Here is a 20295-nt window from a genome sequence, read left to right on the forward strand (position 1 = left end):
GGGAAACCTACCAAACCTGTGTATTTTTAAAACTAGAGACCTAGGGGAATCCAAGATGGGGTGACTTGTGGGGCTCTGATCAGGTTCTGTTACCCAGAATCGTTTGCAAACCTCCAAATGTGGCTAAAAAAACACATTTTCCTCACATTTTGGTGACAGAAAGTTCTGGAATCAGAGAGGAGCCACAAATTTCCTTCCACCCAGCGTTCCGCCAAGTCTCCCGATAAAAATGATACCTCACTTGTGTGGGTAGGCCTAGCGCCCGCAACAGGAAATGCCCTAAAACGCAACGTGGACACATCACATTTTTTTAAAGAAAACAGAGGTGCTTTTTGCAAAGTGCCTACCTGTAGATTTTGTCCTCTAGCTCAGCCGGCACCTAGGGAAACCTACCAAACCTGTGTATTTTTAAAACTAGAGACCTAGGGGAATCCAAGATGAGGTGACTTGTGGGGCTCTGACCAGGTTCTGTTACCCAGAATCCTTTGCAGACCTCCATTTTTTTTCTAAAAAAACATATTTTCCTCACATTTTGGTGACAGAAAGTTCTGGAATCAGAGAGGAGACACAAATTTCCTTCAACCCAGCGTTCCCCCAAGTCTCCATATAAAAATGATACCTCACTTGTGTGGGTAGGCCTAGCGCCCGGAACAGGAAATGCCCCAAAACACAACGTGGACACATCACATTTTTTGAAAGAAAACAGAGGTGTTTTTTGCAAAGTGCCTACCTGTAGATTTTGGCCTCTAGCTCAGCTGGCACCTAGGGAAACCTAGCAAACCTGCACATTTTTTAAAACTAGACACCTAGGGGAATCCAAGATGGGGTGACTTGTGGGGCTCTGACCAGGTTCTGTTACCCAGAATCCTTTAGAAACCTCCAAATTTGGCTAAAAAAACACATTTTCCTCACATTTTGGTGACAGAAAGTTCTGGAATCAGAGAGGAGCCACAAATTTCCTTCCACCCAGCGTTCCCCCAAGTCTCCCGATAAAAACGATACCTCACTTGTGTGGGTAGGCCTAGCGCCCGCAGCAGGAAATGCCCTAAAACGCAACGTGGACACATCACATTTTTTTAAAGAAAACAGAGGTGTTTTTTGCAAAGTGCCTACCTCTTGATTTTGGCCTCTAGCTCATCCGGCACCTAGTGAAACCTACCAAACCTGTGCATTTTTTTAAACTAGAGACCTAGGGGAATCCAAGATGAGGTGACTTGTGGGGCTCTGACCAGGTTCTGTTACACAGAATCCTTTGCAAACCTCAAACTTTTGCTAAAAAAACACATTTTCCTCACATTTCGGTGACAGAAAGTTCTGGAATCAGAGAGGAGCACCAAATTTCCTTCCACACAGCATTCCCCCAAGTCTCCCGATAAAAATGATACCTCACTTGTGTGGGTAGGCCTAGCGCCCGCAACAGGAAATGCCCTAAAATGCAACGTGGACACATCACATTATTTTAAAGAAAACAGAGGTGTTTTTTGCAAAGTGCCTACCTGTAGATTTTGGCCTCTAGCTCAGCCGGCACCTAGGGAAACCTACCAAACCTGTGTATTCTTAAAACTAGAGACCTAGGGGAATCCAAGATGGGGTGTCTTGTGGGGCTCTGACCAGGTTCTGTTACCCAGAATCCTTTGCAAACCTTCAAATTTGGCTAAAAAAAAAACACATTTTCCTCACATTTTGGTGACACAAAGTTCTGGAATCAGAGAGGAGCCACAAATTTCCTTCCACCCAGCGTTCCGCCAAGTCTCCCGATAAAAATGGTACCTCACTTGTGTGGGTAGGCCTAGCACCCGCAACAGGAAATGCCCCAAAACGCAACGTGGACACATCACATTTTTTTAAAGAAAACAGAGGTGCTTTTTGCAAAGTGCCTACCTGTAGATTTTGCCCTCTAGCTCAGCCGGCACCTAGGGAAACCTACCAAACCTGTGTATTTTTAAAACTAGAGACCTAGGGGAATCCAAGATGAGGTGACTTGTGGGGCTCTGACCAGGTTCAGTTACCCAGAATCCTTTGCAAACCTCAGAATTTGGCTAAAAAAACACGTTTTCATCACATTTCGGTGACAGAAAGTTCTGGACTCAGAGAGGAGCCACAAATGTCCTTCCACCCAGCGTTCCCCCAAGTCTCCCGATAAAAACAATACCTCACTTGTGTGGGTAGGCCTAGCGCCCGCAAAAGGAAATACCCTAAAACGCAACGTGGACACATCACATTTTTTGAAAGAAAACAGAGGTGTTTCTTGCAAAGTGCCTACCTGTTGATTTTGGCCTCTAGCTCATCCGGCACCTAGGGAAACCTACCAAACCTGTGCATTTTTTAAAACTAGAGACCTAGGGGAATCCAAGATGGGGTGACTTGTGGGGCTCTGACCAGGTTCTGTTACCCAGAATCCTTTGCAAACCTCAAATTTTTTTCTAAAAAAAACACATTTTCCTCACATTTTGGTGACAGAAAGTTCTGGAATCAGAGAGGAGCCACAAATTTCCTTCCACCCAGCGTTCCCCCAAGTCTCCCGATAAAAATGATACCTCACTTGTGTGGGTAGGCCTAGCACCCGCAACAGGAAATGCCCCAAAACACAACGTGGACACATCACATGTTTTGAAAGAAAACAGAGGTGTTTTTTGCAAAGTGCCTACCTGTAGATTTTGGCCTCTAGCTCAGCTGGCACCTAGGGAAACCTAGCAAACCTGCACATTTTTTAAAACTAGACACCTAGGGGAATCCAAGATGGGGTGACTTGTGGGGCTCTGACCAGGTTCTGTTACCCAGAATCCTTTGCAAACCTCAAATTTTTTTCTAAAAAAAACACATTTTCCTCACATTTTGGTGACAGAAAGTTCTGGAATCAGAGAGGAGCCACAAATTTCCTTCCACCCAGCGTTCCCCCAAGTCTCCCGATAAAAATGATACCTCACTTGTGTGGGTAGGCCTAGCGCCCGCAACAGGAAATGCCCTAAAACGCAACGTGGACACATCACATTTTTTGAAAGAAAACAGAGGTGTTTCTTGCAAAGTGCCTACCTGTTGATTTTGGCCTCTAGCTCATCCGGCACCTAGGGAAACCTACCAAACCTGTGTATTTTTTAAAACTAGAGTCCTGGGGGAATCCAAGATGGGGTGACTAGTGGGGCTCTGACCAGGTTCTGTTACCCAGAATCCTTTGCAAACCTCAATTTTTTTTCTAAAAAAACACATTTTCCTCACATTTTGGTGACAGAAAGTTCTGGAATCAGAGAGGAGACACAAATTTCCTTCAACCCAGCGTTCCCCCAAGTCTCCATATAAAAATGATACCTCACTTGTGTGGGTAGGCCTAGCGCCCGGAACAGGAAATGCCCCAAAACACAACGTGGACACATCACATTTTTTGAAAGAAAACAGAGGTGTTTTTTGCAAAGTGCCTACCTGTAGATTTTGGCCTCTAGCTCAGCTGGCACCTAGGGAAACCTAGCAAACCTGCACATTTTTTAAAACTAGACACCTAGGGGAATCCAAGATGGGGTGACTTGTGGGGCTCTGACCAGGTTCTGTTACCCAGAATCCTTTAGAAACCTCCAAATTTGGCTAAAAAAACACATTTTCCTCACATTTTGGTGACAGAAAGTTCTGGAATCAGAGAGGAGCCACAAATTTCCTTCCACCCAGCGTTCCGCCAAGTCTCCCGATAAAAATGATACCTCACTTGTGTGGGTAGGCCTAGCGCCCGCAACAGGAAATGCCCTAAAACGCAACGTGGACACATCACATTTTTTTAAAGAAAACAGAGGTGCTTTTTGCAAAGTGCCTACCTGTAGATTTTGCCCTCTAGCTCAGCCGGCACCTAGGGAAACCTACCAAACCTGTGAATTTTTAAAACTAGAGACCTAGGGGAATCCAAGATGAGGTGACTTGTGGGGCTCTGATCAGGTTCAGTTACCCAGAATCCTTTGCAAACCTCAAAATTTGGCTAAAAAAACACGTTTTCCTCACATTTCGGTGACAGAAAGTTCTGGACTCAGAGAGGAGCCACAAATTTCCTTCCACCCAGCGTTCCCCCAAGTCTCCCGATAAAAACGATACCTCACTTGTGTGGGTAGGCCTAGCGCCCGCAGCAGGAAATGCCCTAAAACGCAACGTGGACACATCACATTTTTTTAAAGAAAACAGAGGTGTTTTTTGCAAAGTGCCTACCTCTTGATTTTGGCCTCTAGCTCATCCGGCACCTAGTGAAACCTACCAAACCTGTGCATTTTTTTAAACTAGAGACCTAGGGGAATCCAAGATGAGGTGACTTGTGGGGTCTGACCAGGTTCTGTTACACAGAATCCTTTGCAAACCTCAAACTTTTGCTAAAAAAACACATTTTCCTCACATTTCGGTGACAGAAAGTTCTGGAATCAGAGAGGAGCACCAAATTTCCTTCCACACAGCATTCCCCCAAGTCTCCCGATAAAAATGATACCTCACTTGTGTGGGTAGGCCTAGCGCCCGCAACAGGAAATGCCCTAAAACGCAACGTGGACACATCACATTATTTTAAAGAAAACAGAGGTGTTTTTTGCAAAGTGCCTACCTGTAGATTTTGGCCTCTAGCTCAGCCGGCACCTAGGGAAACCTACCAAACCTGTGTATTCTTAAAACTAGAGACCTAGGGGAATCCAAGATGGGGTGTCTTGTGGGGCTCTGACCAGGTTCTGTTACCCAGAATCCTTTGCAAACCTTCAAATTTGGCTAAAAAAAAAACACATTTTCCTCACATTTTGGTGACACAAAGTTCTGGAATCAGAGAGGAGCCACAAATTTCCTTCCACCCAGCGTTCCGCCAAGTCTCCCGATAAAAATGGTACCTCACTTGTGTGGGTAGGCCTAGCGCCCGCAACAGGAAATGCCCCAAAACGCAACGTGGACACATCACATTTTTTTAAAGAAAACAGAGGTGCTTTTTGCAAAGTGCCTACCTGTAGATTTTGCCCTCTAGCTCAGCCGGCACCTAGGGAAACCTACCAAACCTGTGTATTTTTAAAACTAGAGACCTAGGGGAATCCAAGATGAGGTGACTTGTGGGGCTCTGACCAGGTTCAATTACCCAGAATCCTTTGCAAACCTCAAAATTTGGCTAAAAAAACACGTTTTCATCACATTTCGGTGACAGAAAGTTCTGGACTCAGAGAGGAGCCACAAATGTCCTTCCACCCAGCGTTCCCCCAAGTCTCCCGATAAAAACGATACCTCACTTGTGTGGGTAGGCCTAGCGCCCGCAAAAAGAAATGCCCTAAAACGCAACGTGGACACATCACATTTTTTGAAAGAAAACAGAGGTGTTTCTTGCAAAGTGCCTACCTGTTGATTTTGGCCTCTAGCTCATCCGGCACGTAGGGAAACCTACCAAACCTGTGTATTTTTTAAAACTAGAGTCCTGGGGGAATCCAAGATGGGGTGACTAGTGGGGCTCTGACCAGGTTCTGTTACCCAGAATCCTTTGCAAACCTCAATTTTTTTTCTAAAAAAACACATTTTCCTTACATTTTGGTGACAGAAAGTTCTGGAATCAGAGAGGAGACACAAATTTCCTTCAACCCAGCGTTCCCCCAAGTCTCCATATAAAAATGATACCTCACTTGTGTGGGTAGGCCTAGCGCCCGGAACAGGAAATGCCCCAAAACACAACGTGGACACATCACATTTTTTGAAAGAAAACAGAGGTGTTTTTTGCAAAGTGCCTACCTGTAGATTTTGGCCTCTAGCTCAGCTGGCACCTAGGGAAACCTAGCAAACCTGCACATTTTTTAAAACTAGACACCTAGGGGAATCCAAGATGGGGTGACTTGTGGGGCTCTGACCAGGTTCTGTTACCCAGAATCCTTTAGAAACCTCCAAATTTGGCTAAAAAAACACATTTTCCTCACATTTTGGTGACAGAAAGTTCTGGAATCAGAGAGGAGCCACAAATTTCCTTCCACCCAGCGTTCCCCCAAGTCTCCCGATAAAAACGATACCTCACTTGTGTGGGTAGGCCTAGCGCCCGCAGCAGGAAATGCCCTAAAACGCAACGTGGACACATCACATTTTTTTAAAGAAAACAGAGGTGTTTTTTGCAAAGTGCCTACCTCTTGATTTTGGCCTCTAGCTCATCCGGCACCTAGTGAAACCTACCAAACCTGTGCATTTTTTTTAACTAGAGACCTAGGGGAATCCAAGATGAGGTGACTTGTGGGGCTCTGACCAGGTTCTGTTACACAGAATCCTTTGCAAACCTCAAACTTTTGCTAAAAAAACACATTTTCCTCACATTTCGGTGACAGAAAGTTCTGGAATCAGAGAAGAGCACCAAATTTCCTTCCACACAGCATTCCCCCAAGTCTCCCGATAAAAATGATACCTCACTTGTGTGGGTAGGCCTAGCGCCCGCAACAGGAAATGCCCTAAAACGCAACGTGGACACATCACATTATTTTAAAGAAAACAGAGGTGTTTTTTGCAAAGTGCCTACCTGTAGATTTTGGCCTCTAGCTCTGCCGGCACCTAGGGAAACCTACCAAACCTGTGTATTCTTAAAACTAGAGACCTAGGGGAATCCAAGATGGGGTGTCTTGTGGGGCTCTGACCAGGTTCTGTTACCCAGAATCCTTTGCAAACCTTCAAATTTGGCTAAAAAAAAAACACATTTTCCTCACATTTTGGTGACACAAAGTTCTGGAATCAGAGAGGAGCCACAAATTTCCTTCCACCCAGCGTTCCGCCAAGTCTCCCGATAAAAATGGTACCTCACTTGTGTGGGTAGGCCTAGCGCCCGCAACAGGAAATGCCCCAAAACGCAACGTGGACACATCACATTTTTTTAAAGAAAACAGAGGTGCTTTTTGCAAAGTGCCTACCTGTAGATTTTGCCCTCTAGCTCAGCCGGCACCTAGGGAAACCTACCAAACCTGTGTATTTTTAAAACTAGAGACCTAGGGGAATCCAAGATGAGGTGACTTGTGGGGCTCTGACCAGGTTCAGTTACCCAGAATCCTTTGCAAACCTCAGAATTTGGCTAAAAAAACACGTTTTCATCACATTTCGGTGACAGAAAGTTCTGGACTCAGAGAGGAGCCACAAATGTCCTTCCACCCAGCGTTCCCCCAAGTCTCCCGATAAAAACAATACCTCACTTGTGTGGGTAGGCCTAGCGCCCGCAAAAGGAAATACCCTAAAACGCAACGTGGACACATCACATTTTTTGAAAGAAAACAGAGGTGTTTCTTGCAAAGTGCCTACCTGTTGATTTTGGCCTCTAGCTCATCCGGCACCTAGGGAAACCTACCAAACCTGTGCATTTTTTAAAACTAGAGACCTAGGGGAATCCAAGATGGGGTGACTTGTGGGGCTCTGACCAGGTTCTGTTACCCAGAATCCTTTGCAAACCTCAAATTTTTTTCTAAAAAAAACACATTTTCCTCACATTTTGGTGACAGAAAGTTCTGGAATCAGAGAGGAGCCACAAATTTCCTTCCACCCAGCGTTCCCCCAAGTCTCCCGATAAAAATGATACCTCACTTGTGTGGGTAGGCCTAGCGCCCGCAACAGGAAATGCCCCAAAACACAACGTGGACACATCACATTTTTTGAAAGAAAACAGAGGTGTTTTTTGCAAAGTGCCTACCTGTAGATTTTGGCCTCTAGCTCAGCTGGCACCTAGGGAAACCTAGCAAACCTGCACATTTTTTAAAACTAGACACCTAGGGGAATCCAAGATGGGGTGACTTGTGGGGCTCTGACCAGGTTCTGTTACCCAGATTCCTTTGCAAACCTCAAATTTTTTTCTAAAAAAAACACATTTTCCTCACATTTTGGTGACAGAAAGTTCTGGAATCAGAGAGGAGCCACAAATTTCCTTCCACCCAGCGTTCCCCCAAGTCTCCCGATAAAAATGATACCTCACTTGTGTGGGTAGGCCTAGCGCCCGCAACAGGAAATGCCCTAAAACGCAACGTGGACACATCACATTTTTTGAAAGAAAACAGAGGTGTTTCTTGCAAAGTGCCTACCTGTTGATTTTGGCCTCTAGCTCATCCGGCACCTAGGGAAACCTACCAAACCTGTGTATTTTTTAAAACTAGAGTCCTGGGGGAATCCAAGATGGGGTGACTAGTGGGGCTCTGACCAGGTTCTGTTACCCAGAATCCTTTGCAAACCTCAATTTTTTTTCTAAAAAAACACATTTTCCTCACATTTTGGTGACAGAAAGTTCTGGAATCAGAGAGGAGACACAAATTTCCTTCAACCCAGCATTCCCCCAAGTCTCCATATAAAAATGATACCTCACTTGTGTGGGTAGGCCTAGCGCCCGGAACAGGAAATGCCCCAAAACACAACGTGGACACATCACATTTTTTGAAAGAAAACAGAGGTGTTTTTCGCAAAGTGCCTACCTGTAGATTTTGGCCTCTAGCTCAGCTGGCACCTAGGGAAACCTAGCAAACCTGCACATTTTTTAAAACTAGACACCTAGGGGAATCCAAGATGGGGTGACTTGTGGGGCTCTGACCAGGTTCTGTTACCCAGAATCCTTTAGAAACCTCCAAATTTGGCTAAAAAAACACATTTTCCTCACATTTTGGTGACAGAAAGTTCTGGAATCAGAGAGGAGCCACAAATTTCCTTCCACCCAGCGTTCCGCCAAGTCTCCCGATAAAAATGATACCTCACTTGTGTGGGTAGGCCTAGCGCCCGCAACAGGAAATGCCCTAAAACGCAACGTGGACACATCACATTTTTTTAAAGAAAACAGAGGTGCTTTTTGCAAAGTGCCTACCTGTAGATTTTGCCCTCTAGCTCAGCCGGCACCTAGGGAAACCTACCAAACCTGTGTATTTTTAAAACTAGAGACCTAGGGGAATCCAAGATGAGGTGACTTGTGGGGCTCTGATCAGGTTCAGTTACCCAGAATCCTTTGCAAACCTCAAAATTTGGCTAAAAAAACACGTTTTCCTCACATTTCGGTGACAGAAAGTTCTGGACTCAGAGAGGAGCCACAAATTTCCTTCCACCCAGCGTTCCCCCAAGTCTCCCGATAAAAACGATACCTCACTTGTGTGGGTAGGCCTAGCGCCCGCAGCAGGAAATGCCCTAAAACGCAACGTGGACACATCACATTTTTTTAAAGAAAACAGAGGTGTTTTTTGCAAAGTGCCTACCTCTTGATTTTGGCCTCTAGCTCATCCGGCACCTAGTGAAACCTACCAAACCTGTGCATTTTTTTAAACTAGAGACCTAGGGGAATCCAAGATGAGGTGACTTGTGGGGCTCTGACCAGGTTCTGTTACACAGAATCCTTTGCAAACCTCAAACTTTTGCTAAAAAAACACATTTTCCTCACATTTCGGTGACAGAAAGTTCTGGAATCAGAGAGGAGCACCAAATTTCCTTCCACACAGCATTCCCCCAAGTCTCCCGATAAAAATGATACCTCACTTGTGTGGGTAGGCCTAGCGCCCGCAACAGGAAATGCCCTAAAACGCAACGTGGACACATCACATTATTTTAAAGAAAACAGAGGTGTTTTTTGCAAAGTGCCTACCTGTAGATTTTGGCCTCTAGCTCAGCCGGCACCTAGGGAAACCTACCAAACCTGTGTATTCTTAAAACTAGAGACCTAGGGGAATCCAAGATGGGGTGTCTTGTGGGGCTCTGACCAGGTTCTGTTACCCAGAATCCTTTGCAAACCTTCAAATTTGGCTAAAAAAAAAACACATTTTCCTCACATTTTGGTGACACAAAGTTCTGGAATCAGAGAGGAGCCACAAATTTCCTTCCACCCAGCGTTCCGCCAAGTCTCCCGATAAAAATGGTACCTCACTTGTGTGGGTAGGCCTAGCGCCCGCAACAGGAAATGCCCCAAAACGCAACGTGGACACATCACATTTTTTTAAAGAAAACAGAGGTGCTTTTTGCAAAGTGCCTACCTGTAGATTTTGCCCTCTAGCTCAGCCGGCACCTAGGGAAACCTACCAAACCTGTGTATTTTTAAAACTAGAGACCTAGGGGAATCCAAGATGAGTTGACTTGTGGGGCTCTGACCAGGTTCAGTTACCCAGAATCCTTTGCAAACCTCAGAATTTGGCTTAAAAAACACGTTTTCATCACATTTCGGTGACAGAAAGTTCTGGACTCAGAGAGGAGCCACAAATGTCCTTCCACCCAGCGTTCCCCCAAGTCTCCCGATAAAAACAATACCTCACTTGTGTGGGTAGGCCTAGCGCCCGCAAAAGGAAATACCCTAAAACGCAACGTGGACACATCACATTTTTTGAAAGAAAACAGAGGTGTTTCTTGCAAAGTGCCTACCTGTTGATTTTGGCCTCTAGCTCATCCGGCACCTAGGGAAACCTATCAAACCTGTGCATTTTTTAAAACTAGAGACCTAGGGGAATCCAAGATGGGGTGACTTGTGGGGCTCTGACCAGGTTCTGTTACCCAGAATCCTTTGCAAACCTCAAATTTTTTTCTAAAAAAAACACATTTTCCTCACATTTTGGTGACAGAAAGTTCTGGAATCAGAGAGGAGCCACAAATTTCCTTCCACCCAGCGTTCCCCCAAGTCTCCCGATAAAAATGATACCTCACTTGTGTGGGTAGGCCTAGCGCCCGCAACAGGAAATGCCCCAAAACACAACGTGGACACATCACATTTTTTGAAAGAAAACAGAGGTGTTTTTTGCAAAGTGCCTACCTGTAGATTTTGGCCTCTAGCTCAGCTGGCACCTAGGGAAACCTAGCAAACCTGCACATTTTTTAAAACTAGACACCTAGGGGAATCCAAGATGGGGTGACTTGTGGGGCTCTGACCAGGTTCTGTTACCCAGAATCCTTTAGAAACCTCCAAATTTGGCTAAAAAACCACATTTTCCTCACATTTTGGTGACAGAAAGTTCTGGAATCAGAGAGGAGCCACAAACTTCCTTCCACCCAGCGTTCCGCCTAGTCTCACGATAAAAATGATACCTCACTTGTGTGGGTAGGCCTAGCGCCCGCAACAGGAAATGCCCTAAAACGCAACGTGGACACATCACATTTTTTTAAAGAAAACAGAGGTGCTTTTTGCAAAGTGCCTACCTGTAGATTTTGCCCTCTAGCTCAGCGGCACCTAGAGAAACCTACCAAACCTGTGTATTTTTAAAACTAGAGACCTAGGGGACTCCAAGATGAGGTGACTTGTGGGGCTCTGACCAGGTTCTGTTACACAGAATCCTTTGCAAACCTCAAACTTTTGCTAAAAAAACACATTTTCCTCACATTTCGGTGACAGAAAGTTCTGGAATCAGAGAGGAGCACCAAATTTCCTTCCACACAGCGTTCCCCCAAGTCTCCCGATAAAAATGATACCTCACTTGTGTGGGTAGGCCTAGCGCCCGCAACAGGAAATGCCCCAAAACGCAACGTGGACACATCACATTTTTTTAAAGAAAACAGAGGTGCTTTTTGCAAAGTGCCTACCTGTAGATTTTGCCCTCTAGCTCAGCCGGCACCTAGGGAAACCTACCAAACATGTGCATTTTTAAAACTAGAGACCTAGGGGAATCCAAGATGAGGTGACTTGTGGGGCTCTGACCAGGTTCTGTTACACAGAATCCTTTGCAAACCTCAAACTTTTGCTAAAAAAACACATTTTCCTCACATTTCGGTGACAGAAAGTTCTGGAATCAGAGAGGAGCACCAAATTTCCTTCCACACAGCATTCCCCCAAGTCTCCCGATAAAAATGATACCTCACTTGTGTGGGTAGGCCTAGCGCCCGCAACAGGAAATGCCCTAAAACGCAACGTGGACACATCACATTATTTTAAAGAAAACAGAGGTGTTTTTTGCAAAGTGCCTACCTGTAGATTTTGGCCTCTAGCTCAGCCGGCACCTAGGGAAACCTACCAAACCTGTGTATTCTTAAAACTAGAGACCTAGGGGAATCCAAGATGGGGGGTCTTGTGGGGCTCTGACCAGGTTCTGTTACCCAGAATCCTTTGCAAACCTTCAAATTTGGCTAAAAAAAAAACAAATTTTCCTCACATTTTGGTGACACAAAGTTCTGGAATCAGAGAGGAGCCACAAATTTCCTTCCACCCAGCGTTCCGCCAAGTCTCCCGATAAAAATGGTACCTCACTTGTGTGGGTAGGCCTAGCGCCCGCAACAGGAAATGCCCCAAAACGCAACGTGGACACATCACATTTTTTTAAAGAAAACAGAGGTGCTTTTTGCAAAGTGCCTACCTGTAGATTTTGCCCTCTAGCTCAGCCGGCACCTAGGGAAACCTACCAAACCTGTGTATTTTTAAAACTAGAGACCTAGGGGAATCCAAGATGAGTTGACTTGTGGGGCTCTGACCAGGTTCAGTTACCCAGAATCCTTTGCAAACCTCAGAATTTGGCTTAAAAAACACGTTTTCATCACATTTCGGTGACAGAAAGTTCTGGACTCAGAGAGGAGCCACAAATGTCCTTCCACCCAGCGTTCCCCCAAGTCTCCCGATAAAAACAATACCTCACTTGTGTGGGTAGGCCTAGCGCCCGCAAAAGGAAATACCCTAAAACGCAACGTGGACACATCACATTTTTTGAAAGAAAACAGAGGTGTTTCTTGCAAAGTGCCTACCTGTTGATTTTGGCCTCTAGCTCATCCGGCACCTAGGGAAACCTATCAAACCTGTGCATTTTTTAAAACTAGAGACCTAGGGGAATCCAAGATGGGGTGACTTGTGGGGCTCTGACCAGGTTCTGTTACCCAGAATCCTTTGCAAACCTCAAATTTTTTTCTAAAAAAAACACATTTTCCTCACATTTTGGTGACAGAAAGTTCTGGAATCAGAGAGGAGCCACAAATTTCCTTCCACCCAGCGTTCCCCCAAGTCTCCCGATAAAAATGATACCTCACTTGTGTGGGTAGGCCTAGCGCCCGCAACAGGAAATGCCCCAAAACACAACGTGGACACATCACATTTTTTGAAAGAAAACAGAGGTGTTTTTTGCAAAGTGCCTACCTGTAGATTTTGGCCTCTAGCTCAGCTGGCACCTAGGGAAACCTAGCAAACCTGCACATTTTTTAAAACTAGACACCTAGGGGAATCCAAGATGGGGTGACTTGTGGGGCTCTGACCAGGTTCTGTTACCCAGAATCCTTTAGAAACCTCCAAATTTGGCTAAAAAACCACATTTTCCTCACATTTTGGTGACAGAAAGTTCTGGAATCAGAGAGGAGCCACAAATTTCCTTCCACCCAGCGTTCCGCCTAGTCTCCCGATAAAAATGATACCTCACTTGTGTGGGTAGGCCTAGCGCCCGCAACAGGAAATGCCCTAAAACGCAACGTGGACACATCACATTTTTTTAAAGAAAACAGAGGTGCTTTTTGCAAAGTGCCTACCTGTAGATTTTGCCCTCTAGCTCAGCGGCACCTAGGGAAACCTACCAAACCTGTGTATTTTTAAAACTAGAGACCTAGGGGAATCCAAGATGAGGTGACTTGTGGGGCTCTGACCAGGTTCAGTTACCCAGAATCCTTTGCAAACCTCAAAATTGGCTAAAAAAACACGTTTTCCTCTCATTTCGGTGACAGAAAGTTCTGGACTCAGAGAGGAGCCACAAATGTCCTTCCACCCAGCGTTCCCCCAAGTCTCCCGATAAAAACGATACCTCACTTGTGTGGGTAGGCCTAGCGCCCGCAAAAAGAAATGCCCTAAAACGCAACGTGGACACATCACATTTTTTGAAAGAAAACAGAGGTGTTTCTTGCAAAGTGCCTACCTGTTGATTTTGGCCTCTAGCTCATCCGGCACCTAGGGAAACCTACCAAACCTGTGTATTTTTTAAAACTAGAGTCCTGGGGGAATCCAAGATGGGGTGACTAGTGGGGCTCTGACCAGGTTCTGTTACCCAGAATCCTTTGCAAACCTCAATTTTTTTTCTAAAAAAACACATTTTCCTCACATTTTGGTGACAGAAAATTCTGGAATCAGAGAGGAGACACAAATTTCCTTCAACCCAGCATTCCCCCAAGTCTCCCGATAAAAATGATACCTCACTTGTGTGGGTAGGCCTAGCGCCCGGAACAGGAAATGCCCCAAAACACAACGTGGACACATCACATTTTTTGAAAGAAAACAGAGGTGTTTTTTGCAAAGTGCCTACCTGTAGATTTTGGCCTCTAGCTCAGCCGGCACCTAGGGAAACCTAGCAAACCTGCAAATATTTTAAAACTAGACACCTAGGGGAATACAAGATGGGGTGACTTGTGGGGCTCTGACCAGGTTCTGTTACCCAGAATCCTTTAGAAACCTCCAAATTTGGCTAAAAAAACACATTTTCCTCACATTTTGGTGACAGAAAGTTCTGGAATCAGAGAGGAGCCACAAATTTCCTTCCACCCAGCGTTCCGCCAATTCTCCCGATAAAAATGATACCTCACTTGTGTGGGTAGGCCTAGCGCCCGCAACAGGAAATGCCCTAAAACGCAACGTGGACACATCACATTTTTTTAAAGAAAACAGAGGTGCTTTTTGCAAAGTGCCTACCTGTAGATTTTGCCCTCTAGCTCAGCGGCACCTAGGGAAACCTACCAAACCTGTGTATTTTTAAAACTAGAGACATAGGGGAATCCAAGATGAGGTGACTTGTGGGGCTCTGACCAGGTTCAGTTACCCAGAATCCTTTGCAAACCTCAAAATTTGGCTAAAAAAACACGTTTTCCTCACATTTCGGTGACAGAAAGTTCTGGACTCAGAGAGGAGCCACAAATTTCCTTCCACCCAGCGTTCCCCCAAGTCTCCCGATAAAAACGATACCTCACTTGTGTGGGTAGGCCTAGCGCCCGCAGCAGGAAATGCCCTAAAACGCAACGTGGACACATCACATTTTTTTAAAGAAAACAGAGGTGTTTTTTGCAAAGTGCCTACCTGTTGATTTTGACCTCTAGCTCATCCGGCACCTAGTGAAACCTACCAAACCTGTGCATTTTTTTAAACTAGAGACCTAGGGGAATCCAAGATGAGGTGACTTGTGGGGCTCTGACCAGGTTCTGTTACACAGAATCCTTTGCAAACCTCAAACTTTTGCTAAAAAAACACATTTTCCTCACATTTCGGTGACAGAAAGTTCTGAAATCAGAGAGGAGCACCAAATTTCCTTCCACACAGCGTTCCCCCAAGTCTCCCGATAAAAATGATACCTCACTTGTGTGGGTAGGCCTAGCGCCCGCAACAGGAAATGCCCTAAAACGCAACGTGGACACATCACATTTTTTTAAAGAAAACAGAGGTGTTTTTTGCAAAGTGCCTACCTGTAGATTTTGGCCTCTAGCTCAGCCGGCACCTAGGGAAACCTACCAAACCTGTGTATTCTTAAAACTAGAGACCTAGGGGAATCCAAGATGGGGTGTCTTGTGGGGCTCTGACCAGGTTCTGTTACCCAGAATCCTTTGCAAACCTCTAAATTTGGCTAAAAAAACACATTTTCCTCACATTTTGGTGACAGAAAGTTCTGGAATCAGAGAGGAGCCACAAATTTCCTTCCACCCAGCGTTCCGCCAAGTCTCCCGATAAAAATGGTACCTCACTTGTGTGGGTAGGCCTAGCGCCCGCAACAGGAAATGCCCCAAAACGCAACGTGGACACATCACATTTTTTTAAAGAAAACAGAGGTGCTTTTTGCAAAGTGCCTACCTGTAGATTTTGCCCTCTAGCTCAGCCGGCACCTAGGGAAACCTACCAAACCTGTGTATTTTTAAAACTAGAGACCTAGGGGAATCCAAGATGAGGTGACTTGTGGGGCTCTGACCAGATTCAGTTACCCAGAATCCTTTGCTAACCTCAGAATTTGGCTAAAAAAACACGTTTTCATCACATTTCGGTGACAGAAAGTTCTGGACTCAGAGAGGAGCCACAAATGTCCTTCCACCCAGCGTTCCCCCAAGTCTCCTGATAAAAACAATACCTCACTTGTGTGGGTAGGCCTAGCGCCCGCAAAAGGAAATACCCTAAAACGCAACGTGGACACATCACATTTTTTGAAAGAAAACAGAGGTGTTTCTTGCAAAGTGCCTACCTGTTGATTTTGGCCTCTAGCTCATCCGGCACCTAGGGAAACCTACCAAACCTGTGCATTTTTTAAAACTAGAGACCTAGGGGAATCCAAGATGGGGTGACTTGTGGGGCTCTGACCAGGTTCTGTTACCCAGAATCCTTTGCAAACCTCAATATTTTTTCTAAAAAAAACAAATTTTCCTCACATTTTGGTGACAGAAAGTTCTGGAATCAGAGAGGAGCCACAAATTTCCCTCCACCCAGCGTTCCCCCAAGTCTCCCGATAAAAATGATACCTTACTTGTGTGGGTAGGCCTAGCGCCCGCAACAGGAAATGCCCCAAAACACAACGTGGACACATCACATTTTTTAAAATAAAACAGAAGTGTTTTTTGCAAAGTGCCTACCTGTAGATTTTGGCCTCTAGCTCAGCTGGCACCTAGGGAAACCTAGCAAACCTGCACATTTTTTAAAACTAGACACCTAGGGGAATCCAAGATGGGGTGACTTGTGGGGCTCTGACCAGGTTCTGTTACCCAGAATCCTTTAGAAACCTCCAAATTTGCCTAAAAAAACAAATTTTCCTCACATTTTGGTGACAGAAAGTTCTGGAATAAGAGAGGAGCCACAAATTTCCTTCCACCCAGCGTTCCGCCTAGTCTCCCGATAAAAATGATACCTCACTTGTGTGGGTAGGCCTAGCGCCCGCAACAGGAAATGCCCTAAAACGCAACGTGGACACATCACATTTTTTTAAAGAAAACAGAGGTGCTTTTTGCAAAGTGCCTACCTGTAGATTTTGCCCTCTAGCTCAGCGGCACCTAGGGAAACCTACCAAACCTGTGTATTTTTTAAACTAGAGACCTAGGGGAATCCAAGATGAGGTGACTTGTGGGGCTCTGACCAGGTTCAGTTACCCAGAATCCTTTGCAAACTTCAGAATTTGGCTAAAAAAACACGTTTTCCTCACATTTCGGTGACAGAAAGTTCTGGACTCAGAGAGGAGCCACAAATGTCCTTCCACCCAGCGTTCCCCCAAGTCTCCCGATAAAAACGATACCTCACTTGTGTGGGTAGGCCTAGCGCCCGCAAAAGGATATACCCTAAAACGCAACGTGGACACATCAAATTTTTTTATAGTAAACAGAGGTGTTTTTTGCAAAGTGCCTACCTGTTGATTTTGGCCTCTAGCTCATCCGGCACCTAGGGAAACCTACCAAACCTGTGCATTTTTTAAAACTAGAGACCTAGGGGAATCCAAGATGGGCTGACTTGTGGGGCTCTGACCAGGTTCTGTTACCTAGAATCCTTTGCAAACCTCAAATTTTTTTCTAAAAAAACACATTTTCCTCACATTTCGGTGACAGAAAGTTCTGGACTCAGAGAGGAGCCACAAATGTCCTTCCACCCAGCGTTCCCCCAAGTCTCCCGATAAAAACGATACCTCACTTGTGTGGGTAGGCCTAGCGCCCGCAAAAGGATATACCCTAAAACGCAACGTGGACACATCAATTTTTTTTATAGTAAACAGAGGTGTTTTTTGCAAAGTGCCTACCTGTTGATTTTGGCCTCTAGCTCATCCGGCACCTAGGGAAACCTACCAAACCTGTGCATTTTTTAAAACTAGAGACCTAGGGGAATCCAAGATGGGCTGACTTGTGGGGCTCTGACCAGGTTCTGTTACCCAGAATCCTTTGCAAACCTCAATTTTTTTTCTAAAAAAACACATTTTCCTCACATTTTGGTGACAGAAAGTACTGGAATCAGAGAGGAGCCACAAATTTCCTTCCACCCAGCGTTCCCCCAAGTCTCCCGATAAAAATGATACCTCACTTGTGTGGGTAGGCCTAGCGCCCGCAACAGGAAATGCCCCAAAACACAACGTGGACACATCACATTTTTTGAAAGAAAACAGAGGCGTTTTTTGCAAAGTGCCTACCTGTAGATTTTGGCCTCTAGCTCAGCCGGCACCTAGGGAAACCTAGCAAACCTGCACATTTTTTAAAACTAGACACCTAGGGGAATCCAAGATGGGGTGACTTGTGGGGCTCTGACCAGGTTCTGTTACCCAGAATCCTTTGCAAACCTCTAAATTTGGCTAAAAAAACACATTTTCCTCACATTTTGGTGACAGAAAGTTCTGGAATCAGAGAGGAGCCACAAATGTCCTGCCACCCAGCGTTCTGACAATTCTCCCAATAAAAATTATACCTCACTTGTTTGGGTAGGCCTAGCGCCCGCAACAGGAAATGCCCTAAAACGCAACGTGGACACATCACATTTTTTTAAAGAAAACAGAAGTGCTTTTTGCAAAGTGCCTACCTGTAGATTTTGCCCTCTAGCTCAGCCGGCACCTAGGGAAACCTACCAAACCTGTGTATTTTTAAAACTAGAGACCTAGGGGAATCCAAGATGAGGAGACTTGTGGGGCTCTGACCAGGTTCAGTTTCCCAGAATCCTTTGCAAACATCAAAATTTGGCTAAAAAAACACGTTTTCCTCACATTTCGGTGACAGAAAGTTCTGGAATTAGAGAGGAGCCACAAATGTCCTTCCACCCAGCATTCCCTCAAGTCTCCCGATAAAAATGATACCTCATTTGTGTGGGTAGGCCTAGCGCCCGCATCAGGAAATGCCCTAAAACGCAACGTGGACACATCACATTTTTTAAAAGAAAACAGAGGTATTTTTTGCAAAGTGCCTACCTGTAGATTTTGGCCTCTAGCTCATCCGGCACCTAGGGAAACCTACCAAACCTGTGCATTTTTTAAAACTAGAGACCTAGGGGAATCCAAGATGAGGTGACTTGTGGGGCTCTGACCAGGTTCTGTTACCCAGAATCCTTTGCAAACCTCAAAATTTTGCTAAAAAAATACATTTTCCTCACATTTCGGTGACAGAAAGTTCTGGAATCAGAGAGGAGCCACAAATTTCCTTCCACCCAGAGTTCCCCCAAGTCTCCCGATAAAAATGATACCTCACTTGTGTGGGTAGGCCTAGCGCCCACAACAGAATATGCCCTAAAACGCAACGTGGATTCATCACATTTTTTGAAAGAAAACAGAGGTGTTTTTTGCAAAGTGCCTACCTGTTGATTTTGGCCTCTAGCTCATCCTGCACCTAGGGAAAACTACCAAACCTGTGCATTTTTTAAAACTAGAGACCTAGGGGAATCCAAGATGGGGTGACTTGTGGGGCTGTGACCAGGTTCTGTTACCCAGAATCCTTTGCAAACCTCAATATTTGGCTTTCCTCACATTTTGGTGACAGAAAGTTCTGGACTCAGAGAGGAGCCACAAATTTCCTTCCACCCAGCGTTCCGCCAAGTCTCCCGATAAAAATGATACCTCACTTGTGTGGGTAGGTGTAGCGCCCACAACAGGAAATGCCCTAAAACGCAACGTGGACACATCACATTTTTTTAAAGAAAACAGAGGTGTTTTTTGCAAAGTGCCTACCTGTAGATTTTGGCCTCTAGCTCAGCCGGCACCTAGGGAAACCTACCAAACCTGTGTATTTTTAAAACTAGAGACCTAGGGGAATCCAAGATGGGGTGACTTGTGGGGCTCTGACCAGGTTCTGTTACCCAGAATCCTTTGCAAACCTCCAAATGTGGCTAAAAAAACACATTTTCCTCATATTTTGGTGACAGAAAGTTCTGGAATCAGAGAGGAGCCACAAATTTCCTTCCACCCAGCGTTCCGCCAAGTCTCCCGATAAAAATGATACCTCACTTGTGTGGGTAGGCGTAGCGCCCACAACAGGAAATGCCCTAAAACGCAACGTGGACACATCACATTTTTTTAAAGAAAACAGAGGTGTTTTTTGCAAAGTGCCTACCTGTTGATTTTGGCCTCTAGCTCAGCCGGCACCTAGGGAAACCTACCAAACCTGTGTATTCTTAAAACTAGAGACCTAGGGGAATCCAAGATGGGGTGTCTTGTGGGGCTCTGACCAGGTTCTGTTACCCAGAATCCTTTGCAAACCTCCAAATTTGGCTAAAAAAACACATTTTCCTCACATTTTGGTGACAGAAAGTTTTGGAATCAGAGAGGAGCCACAAATTTCCTTCCACCCAGCGTTCCCCCAAGTCTCCCGATAAAAATTATACCTCACTTGTGTGGGTAGGCCTAGCGCCCGCAACAGGAAATGCCCCAAAACACAACGTGGACACATCACATTTTTTGAAAGAAAACAGAGGCGTTTTTTGCAAAGTGCCTACCTGTAGATTTTGGCCTCTAGCTCAGCCGGCACCTAGGG

This window comes from Pleurodeles waltl, chromosome 6, assembly GCF_031143425.1.
Source record: "Pleurodeles waltl isolate 20211129_DDA chromosome 6, aPleWal1.hap1.20221129, whole genome shotgun sequence".
Taxonomy (NCBI): domain Eukaryota; kingdom Metazoa; phylum Chordata; class Amphibia; order Caudata; family Salamandridae; genus Pleurodeles; species Pleurodeles waltl.